Source organism: Hemiscyllium ocellatum, unplaced genomic scaffold (assembly GCF_020745735.1).
Source record: "Hemiscyllium ocellatum isolate sHemOce1 unplaced genomic scaffold, sHemOce1.pat.X.cur. scaffold_249_pat_ctg1, whole genome shotgun sequence".
Classification (NCBI taxonomy): Eukaryota; Metazoa; Chordata; class Chondrichthyes; order Orectolobiformes; family Hemiscylliidae; genus Hemiscyllium; species Hemiscyllium ocellatum.
The window spans coordinates 46,423-54,267 of record NW_026868110.1 but is presented as its reverse complement, the minus strand read 5'-3'; positions in this window follow the sequence as shown (position 1 = coordinate 54,267).

Below are 7,845 nucleotides of genomic sequence, written 5' to 3'. Positions count from 1 at the left end.
AGAAAATGCTCACTCAATATCTCAAATAGTTCTCCCTCAATACATGTTAAAGTGCTCCCTCAATACGACTGAAAATGATCCCACAATACCTCAGAAAGTCCTACCTCAGATAGTGCTCCCACAATACCTCAGATAGTGATCCCTCTGTACCTCAGACAGTGCTCTCGCATTACCACAAAAATGCTCCCTCAAAACCTCAGAAAGTGTTCCTCAGTTCCTCAGAAAGTGCTCCCTCAGTACCTCAGAAAGTGCTCCCTCAGTACTTCAGATAACGCTCCCTCAATTCCCCAGATAGGTCTCCCTCAGTACCCCAGAAACCGCCTCCTCAATATCTCTCATGGCTCTCCCTCACTACCTCAGATAGTTCTCCCTCAGTAACTCAGAAAGTGCTCCCTGAATACCTCAGAACGTACCACCTCAATACCTCTGACAGCGCTCCCTCAGTACCTCAGATAGTTCTCTCTCAGTCCCTCAGATAGTACTCCCTCAATACCTCAGAAAGTGCCCCCTCAATACCTCAGACAGTGCTCCCTCAGTACCTCAGAAAGTGCTCCCTCAGTACCTCAGAAAGTGCTCCCTCAGTACCTCAGAAAGTGCTCCCTCTGTACCTCAGAAAGTGTTCCCTCAATACCTCAGGATGTGCTCCCTCAATACCTCAGATACTTCTCCCTCAATACCTCAGAAAGTGCTCCCTCAATATCTCAGATAGTTCTCCATCAATACCTGTTAATGTGCTCCCTCAATACTTCTGAAAGTGATCACTCAATACCTCAGATAGTGCTCCCACAATTACTCAGGTAGTGATCCCTCATTACCTCAGAATGTGCTCTCTCAGTACTCAGAAATGCTCCCTCAAAACCTCAAAGTTTTCCTCAGTTCCTCAGAAAGTGCTCCCTCAGTACCTCAGATGGTTCTCCCTCAGTATCTCAGAAGGTTCTCCCTCAATACCTGAAATAGTTCTCCCACAATAACTCAAATAATACTCCCTCAGTACCTCAGAAAGTTCTCGCTCAATACCTCAGACAGTGCCCCCACAATTCCTCAGTACACCTGAAATTGCTCCCTCAGTAACTCAGTAAGTGCCCCCTCAGTACCTCAAAAAGTGCTCTCTTAATATCTCAGACAGTGCTACCTCATTACCTCATAAAGTGCTCTCTCGGTACTTCAGATAGTGCTCCCTCAATACCTCAGATAGTGCTCAATCAATATCTTAGAAAGTGTTCCCTCAGTAACTCAGAATGTACTCCCTCAGTACCCCACAAACTGCCCCCTAAATAGCTCAGATGGCTCTCGCTCAGTACCTCAGGTAGTTCTCCCTCAATACCCCAAATAGTTCTCCCTCAGTACCTCAGAAAGTGCTTCCTCAATTTCTCAGTACCTCAGAAAGTAACCCCTCAGTACCTCAAAAAGTGCTCTCTTAATACCACAGACAGTGCTACCTCAATACCTCATAAAGTGCTCTCTCAGTACCACATATAGTGCTCCCTCACTACCTCAGAAAGAGCTCCCTCAATATCTCAGAAAGTGCTCACTCAGTACCTCCGAAAGTGCTCCCTATTACCTCAGAAAGTGCTCCCTCAATCCCTCAGAAAGTGCTGCCTCAGTACCTCAGACAATGATCCCTCAATACCTCAGAAAGTGCTCTCTCAATATCTAAAATGGTGCTCCCTCTATATCTCAGAAAGTGCTCCCTCAATCCCTCAGTAAGTGCTCCCTCTGTATCTCAGAAAATGCTCCCTCTATACCTCAAAAAGTGCTCCCTCAGTACCCCAGAAAATGCTGCCTCAATACCTCAAATAGTTCTCCCTCAGTACCTCACAAAGTGCTCCCTCAAGACCTCAGATAGTTCTCCCTCAATACCTCAAATAGTTCTCCCTCAGTACCTCAGAAAGTGATCCCTCAATACCTCAGAAAATGCTCCCTCAATATCTCAGGAAGTGTTCCCTCAGTACCTCAGAAAGTGGTCTCTCAGCACCTCAGAAATACCCCCCTCAGTATCCCAGAAACCACCTTCTCAATACCTCAGATGGCTCTCCCTCAGTACCTCAGGTAGTTCTCCCTCAGTACCTCAGAAAGTGCTCCCTGAATACCTCAGAACGTACCACCTCAATACCTCTGACAGTGCTCCCTCAGTACCTCAGATAGTTCTCCCTCAGTACCTCAGATAGTACTCCCTCAATACCACAGAAAGTGCTCCCTCAGTACCTCAGAAAGTGCTCCTTCAGTACATCAGAAAACCCCCACAATACATCAGAAAGTGCTCCCTCAATACCTCAAAATTTAGCCTCATTTCCTCAGAAAGTGCTCCCTCTAAACCTGAGATAGTGCTCCCTCAGTACCTCAGAAAGTGCTAACTCAGTACATCAGAAAGTGCTACCTCAGTACATCAGAAAGTGCTCCCTCAGTACCTCAGAATGTGCTCCCTGAATGCCTCAGAACGTACCATCTCAATACCTCTGACAGCGCTCCCTCAGTACCTCAGATAATTCTCCCTCAATCCCTCAGATAGTACTCCCTCAATATCTCAGAAAATGCTCACTCAGTACCTCAGAAAGTGCTCCCTCAATACCTCAGATAGTTCTCCCTCAATACCTCAGAAAATGATCACTCAATATCTCAGAGTGTTCTCCCTCAATACCTGTTAAAGTGCTCCCTCAATACGTCTGAAAGTGATCCCTCAATACCTCAGAAAGTCCTACCTCAGTACCTCAGATAGTGCTCCAACAATTACTCAGATATTGATCCCTCAGTACCTCAGAATGTGCTCTCTCAGTACTCAGAAATGCTCCCTCAAAACCTCAGAAAGTGTTCCTCAGTTCCTCAGAAAGTTCTCCCGCAGTACCTCAGAAAGTTCTCCCTCAGTACCTCAAATAGTTCTCCCTCAGTACCTCAGAAAGTTTTCGCTCAATACCTCAGAAAGTACCCCCACAATTCCTCAGTACACCTGAAATTGATCCCTCAGTAACTCAGTAAGTGCCCCCTCAGTACCTCAAAAAGTGCTCTCTTAATACTTCAGACAGTGTTCCCTCAGTACCTCAGAAAGTGCTCCCTCAGTACCCCACAAACTGCCCCCTAAATAGCTCAGATGGCTCTCGCTCAGTACCTCAGGTAGTTCTCCCTCAATACCTTAAATAGTTCTCCCTCAGTACCTCACAAAGTGCTCCCTTTATGCCTCAGTACCTCAGAAAGTGCCCCCTCAGTATCTCAAAAAGTGCTCTCTTAATACCACAGACAGTGCTACCTCAATACCTCATAAGTGCTCTCTCAGTACCACAGGTAGTGCTCGCTTACTACCTCAGAAAGTGCTCCCTCAATCCCTCAAAAAGTGCTGCCTCAGTACCTCAGACAATGATCCCTCAATACCTCAGAAAGTGTTCTCTCAATATCTAAAAAAGTGCTCCGTCTATATCTCAGAAAGTGCTCCCTCAATCCTTCAGAAAGTCTCCCTCTGTATCTCAGAAAATGCTCCCTCAATACCTCAAGAAGTGCTCCCTCAGTACCCCAGAAACTGCCTCCTCAATACCTCAGATGGCTCTCCATCAGTACCTGAGGTAGTTCTCCCTCATTACCTCAAATAATTCTCCCTCAGTACCTAAGAAAGTGCTCCCTCAATACTTCAGATAGCTCTCCCTCAGTACCTAAGAAAGTGCTCCCTCAATACCTCAGATAGGTCCCCCTCAATAACTCAAATAGTTCTCCCTCAGTACCGCAGAGTGTGCTCCCTCAGTACATCAGGAAGTGATCCCACAGAACATCAGATAGTGCTTCCTCAGTACCTCAAATACTGCTCCCTCAGTACTTCAGATAGTTCTCCCTCAGTACCTCTGATCATGCTCCCTCAATACCTCAAAAATGCTGCCTCAGTTCCTCAGAAAGTGCTCCCTCATGACCTCAGACAGTGCTCCCCCAATAACCTCAGAATGTGCTCCCTCATGACCTCAGAAAGTGCTACCACAATACATCAGAAAATGCTCACGCAATACCTCAGATAGTGCGCCCTCAGTACCTCAGAAAGTGCTCCCTCAATACCTCAGAAAGTGCCCCATCAATCCCTCTGACACTGCTCCCTCAGTACCTCAAAAAGTGCTCCCTCCGTACCTCAGAAAGAGCTCCCACAGTACCTCAGAAAATGTTCCCTGAATACCAGAGAAAGTGCTCCCTCAGTATCTCAAAAAGTGCTCCCACAATACCTTAGATAGTGATTCCTCAGTACCGCAAAAAGTGCTCGCTCAATACCTCAGAAAGTGCTCCCTCAACACCTCAGATGGTTCTCCCTCAACACCTCAGATGGTTCTCCCTCAGTATCTCAGACAGTTCTCCATCAATACCTCAGATTGTTCTCCCCCGGTACGTCAGATAGTGCTCTCTCAATACTCAGAAAGTGCTCCCCCAGTACCCCAGAATGTGCTCCTTCAGTTCCTCAGAAAGTGCTCCCTCAATACCACAGATAATGCTCCCTCAATTCCCCAGATAGTTCTCCCTCAGAACCTCAGGAAGTGCTTCCTCAATTCCTCAGTACAGCTGAAATTGCTCCCTCAGTACCTCAGAAAGTGCCCCCTCGGTATCTCAAAAAGTGCTCTCTTAATACCACAGACAGTGCTACCTCAATACCTCATAAAGTGCTTTCTCGGTATCTCAGATAGTGCTCCCTCAGTGCCTCAGATAGTTCTCCCTCAATACCTTAGATAGTGCTCCCTCAGTACCTCAGACAGTGTCCCCTCAATACCTCAGACAGTGCTCCCTCAATACCTCAGACAGTGTCCCCTCAATACCTCAGACAGTGTCCCCTCAATACCTCAGACAGTGCTCCCTCAATACCTCAGACAGTGCTCCCTCAATACCTCAGATAGTGCTCCCTCAATACCTCAGGCAGTATCCCCTCAATACCTCAGACAGTGCTCCCTCAGTACCTCAGAAAATGCTCCGGCAATATCTCAGAAAGTGTTCCCTCAATACGTAAGAAAGCGCTCCCTCAATACCTCAGAAAGTGCTCCCTCAGTACCTCACAAAGTGCTCCCTCAATACCTCAGATAGTTCTCCCACAAAACCTCAGATAGTTCTCCCTCAGTACCTCAGGTATTTCTCCCTCAAGACCTCAGACAGTGTTCACTCAATACCTCAGACCGTGCTCCCTCAGTACCTCAGAAAGTGCTCTCTCAATACCTCAGAAAGTGCTCCCTCATTACCTCAGATTATGCTCCCTCAATTCCACTGCTAGTTCTCCCTCAGTACCTCAGAAAGTGCTCCCTAAATACCTCATGTAGTGCTCCCTCAATACCTCAGATAGTGCTCCATCAATACCTCAGACAGTGCTCCCACTGTACCTCAGAAAGTGCTCGCTCAGTACGTCAGAAAGTGCTCCCTCAGTACATCAGAAAGTGCTCCCTCATAACCTCAGATAGTGTCCCCCAATAACCTCAAAAAGTGCTCGCTCAGTAACTCAGAAAGTGCTTCCTCATTACTTCAGAAAGTGCTACCACAATACCTCAGATAGTGCTCCCCCAATACCACAGAAAGTACTCCCTCAGAACCTCAGATAGTTCTCCCTAAGTACCTCAGAAAGTGCTCCATGAATACCTCAGAAAGTGCCACCTCAATACCTCATACAGTGCTCGCTCAGCACCTCGGATCGTTCTCCCGCAGTACCTCAGAAAGTGCTCCCTCAGTACCTCAGAAAGTGTTCCCTCAATACCTCAGAAAATGCTCACTCAATATCTCACATAGATCTACCTCAATACATGTTAAAGTGCTCCCTCAATACGACTGAAAATGATCCAACAACACCTCAGAAGGTCCTACCTCAGATAGTGCTCCCACAATACCTCAGATAGTGATCCCTCTGTACCTCAGAAAGTGCACACGCAGTACCTCAGAAATGCTCCCTCAAAACCTCAGAAAGTGTTCCTCAGTTCCTCAGAAAGTGCTCCCTCAGTACCTCAGAAAGTGCTCCCTCAGTACTTCAGATAATGCTCCCTCAATTCTCCAGATAGTTCTCCCTCAGTACCTCAGAAAGTGCTCCCTCAGTACCTCAGCCTGTGCTCTCTCAGTACTCAGAAATGCTCCCTCAAAACCTCAGAAAGTGTTCCTCAATTCCTCAGAAAGTGCTCCCTCAGTACTTCAGATAGTTCTCCCTCAATACCTCAAATATTCTCTGACAATAGCTTAGAGAGTGCTCTCTCAGTACCTCAGAAAGTGCTCCCTCAATACCTCAGAAAGTGCCCCCTCAATACCTCAGACAGTGCTCCCTCCATACCTCAGACAGTGCTCCCTCCATACCTCAGAAAGTGCTCCCTCAGTACCTCAGATAATGCTTCCTCAATTCCCCAGATAGTTCTCCCTCAGTACCTCAGAAAGTGTTCCCCCGTACCTCAGAAAATGTTCCCTCAATAACTCAGAAAGTGCAACCTCAATTCCTCAGCACATCTGAAATTGCTCCCTCAGTACCTCAGTAAGTGCCCCTCAGTACCTCAAAAAGTGCTCTCTTAATACCTCAGACACTGCTACCTCATTACCTCATAAAGTGCTCTCTCGGCACTTCAGATAGTGCTCCCTCAGTATCTCAGAAAGTGTTCCCTCAGTACCTCAGAAAGTGTTCCCTCAGTACCTCAGAAAGTGCTCCCTCAGTACCCCAGAAACTGCCTCCTCAATACCTCAGATGGCTCTTGCTCAGTACCCCAGGTAGTTCTCCCTCAATACCTCAAATAGTTCTCCCTCAGAACCTCACAAAGTGCTCCCTTAGTACCTCAGATAGTTCCCCCTCAATACCTCAAATACTTCTCCCTCAGTAACTCAGAAAGTACTCCCGTAATTCCTCAGAAAGTGTCCCCTCAATACCTCAGAGAATGCTCCCCCAATACCTCATAAAGTGCTCCCTCAGTACCTCAGAAAGTGCTCCAACAGTATATCAGAAAGTTCTTCCTCAGTATCTCAGAAAGTGCTCCCACAATTCCTCAGATAGTTCTCCCTCAGTACCTCAGATATTTCTCCCTCAGTACCTCAGAAAGTGCTCCCTGAATACCTCAGATAATGCTCCCTCGGTACCTCAGATAGTACTCCCTCAGTACATCAGAAAGTGCTCCCTCAGTACCTCAGATAATGCTCCCACAATTCCCCAGATAATTCTCCCTCAGTACCTCAGATAATGCTCCCACAATTCCCCAGATAGTTCTCCCTCTGTACCTCAGAAAGTGCTCCCACAATACATCAGAAAGTGCTCCCTCAGTACCTCAGAAATTGCTCCCTCAGTACCTAAGAAAGTGCTCCCTCAGTACCTCAGAAACTGCTACCTCAGTACCTCAGATAGTTCTCCCTCAATACCTCAAATAGTTCTCCCTCAGTACCTCAGAAAGTGTTCCTGAATACCTCAGAACGTACCACCTCAATACCTCTGATAGCGCTCCCTCTGTACCTTCTATAGTTCTCCCTCAGTCCCTCAGATAGTACTCCCTCAATACCTCATAAAGTGCTCTCAGAATACCTCAGGGAGTGCTCCCTCATTTCCTCAGAAAGTGCTCCCTCAGTACATCAGAATAGCTCCCACAATACATCAGAAAGTGCTCCCTCAGTACCTCAGAAATTGCTCCCTCAGTACCTAAGAAAGTGCTCCCTCAGTACCTCAGAAACTGCTACCTCAGTACCTCAGATAGTTCTCCCTCAATACCTCAAATAGTTCTCCCTCAGTACCTCAGAAAGTGTTCCCTGAATACCTCAGAACGTACCACCTCAATACCTCTGATAGCGCTCCCTCTGTACCTTCTATAGTTCTCCCTCAGTCCCTCAGATAGTACTCCCTCAATACCTCATAAAGTGCTCTCAGAATACCTCAGGGAGTGCTCCCTCATTTCC